Raw genomic sequence first — 2,305 nt, 5'->3', positions numbered from 1 at the left:
TTGACACTGACGTCACTGACAGTGACACTTTGACTTTGACACTTAAATCCAAAGAGATTTTTTTTTTCTTCTAAAAGGGCTTACAGATGCATCAATTTGAATCGATGAATCCAAGGCAAATCCAAGGCAAAAGGCCCCAACGCTGTCTGTTCTCTTTGACAACGCAGCAACTAGTATCATTTTTCTCCCCTTGCTCTTTTAAAAATGTCGTTTGTCAAAAAAGGACAACCATACTGTTGACAAGATGGACTTCAAATCCAGTGGCCTATTTTATAAAGCTCTCTCTTCTTCTTCCTCGCGTTATCCCGGCATTTAGAATCCTATGTGTTAGAACGAGACTTCCGCTTGTAAATTGTAACTTGTAGCTTTATAAAATAGGCCACAGGTGTCCCCTTTTTAGGTAGACCCAGGTTGTGTATGTGTGCGTAAACACGTATATGTGTGCTCTTTTAGGGATGTAAAAAGTCGATTTTAATCATTTTATATATCGATAAACGCTACACAGCGGAACGAAATTGCGATTAATTAGGATTGTTAATTTTTTTTCAAATGTTCTATTTCGAAAACCATTTCTAGATATAAGGTTTTTAAACAGTTCCCGACATTTGCTGCGATATAATAATTGAGGATTGAAGATATTTCGACAAATATCCTTATGACCTTAGTTTGACCTTCTCCTGGGCTGAATGTAAAGTCATTGCATAATAAAAGTTATCGAACCATAGTAAATAAATCCGTCACTCACGTATTGTCAAAGTTATGATTGTCATCGATTGTCATAACAAAATTTTTCAGTTAAACCGCTGCGCTTGTTTGTTACAATTTGAGTTATAATTAATACCTAAACAGTAGATTTCATTGCTTAATAATATATCAAAAACCTTGTTCCTACGTGTGGGAATGATTCACAAAAATAATAGTTTAAATCCACGAAGACCTACGACGTGAAAGATGGTGCCGTGAATTAAACTTGGAATACCTACCTACTTCACGTGTTACACACAGTATTGCTGTGAGAATCACGTCGATGTAAGTATAAAATTAATATTAATTTACTACAATTAAATATTTAAAAGCTCACTTTATTGGTAGGGTCGTGGTATCTATTTATTTTCTGTGGTAATGTAGCCAGAGTATCTAAGGGCAAACCGTTAAACAGAGATGGTGCCTACTAGAAAGAAGGAATATACAAGAATACATAGCCATACTCAAAATTCAGCCTGAAACTGCTTTAAAAAGATGTAATTTCTAATTTCCAGGTACATGTTGCAGTTCAAGCTGCTGATATCATGGTGGACAAGACTTAATAAAGAGTTGTGAATAATAAAACATGTTTTTGTTTACCAACTTTTTTATTAATTTGGGAAATATGTTATATATGTTTCCAAAAAAAATAGTAACTTTACATTAAATGTATGTTTATCATGTTCTGCACGAGCATCTGACAATGATGGCTTCTTGTTGACCATCCAGAAGAGAAGTGTATGGTTTGTTATTTATTCTGTTCCCAGGCATTATTTACGGTCGTAAAGGATTACGACGATTAATAATTAATATGACGTTCGTTTCAATACAAAATGCTCAACTTTGTTCTGGGCCCAAGTGCAGTTACATATCTCACAGCTGTATCTAAATAGGAATCACGATGACCTGAAATAATAGGATATAATTAGCAAAATTGGCATGTTCCTAATATAATAGTATAAGTATGTAGTACAATATCCAAACAATGGTGACAAGCCGGTAGAAAGCACCCACTGGGTGCTAAGCTACTTTTAGCAATGGACGCTTGCATGTAACGATTTTATGAATCCAATCTTCTTACAAATCGAATCAGTTAAAATATATATGATGTAGGTAACTTACATTTGTATTTTTGCTCCCTTGATTTCAGCCAAGTTATGGTTGGAGTTGGATGCTATATGGATACATACTCCAATAAAACTAAGTTATATTATATAACTTAGGCAGATTTCTGGAATCAGCTTTCTCAAATTTATAGCGTAGGTATTTTGAAATTAATGATTCAAAATAAACGAGTTTTCCATTCCAGACGATATTATTATTTATAGAAACACGTGACACTGACATTGTCGACAGGTGACATTACAATCAATTGACAATGACAACTATTTTTTTTAATTCTTGTTGTTGCTTGTGCTTTATCAAACAGCCGACGACATGTAATTTACGAGAAGTCGTATCTCATATTTTCAATAAATTATAAATGTTCAACCGAGCCACGAATTACTAAATCATTCAAATTAGTATCTTAAATTAACCTATATTTTCCGAAAATAAAATA

This window comes from Cydia fagiglandana, chromosome 2 (assembly GCF_963556715.1).
Source record: "Cydia fagiglandana chromosome 2, ilCydFagi1.1, whole genome shotgun sequence".
Classification (NCBI taxonomy): domain Eukaryota; kingdom Metazoa; phylum Arthropoda; class Insecta; order Lepidoptera; family Tortricidae; genus Cydia; species Cydia fagiglandana.
Note: the sequence above shows the minus strand (reverse complement) of the source record.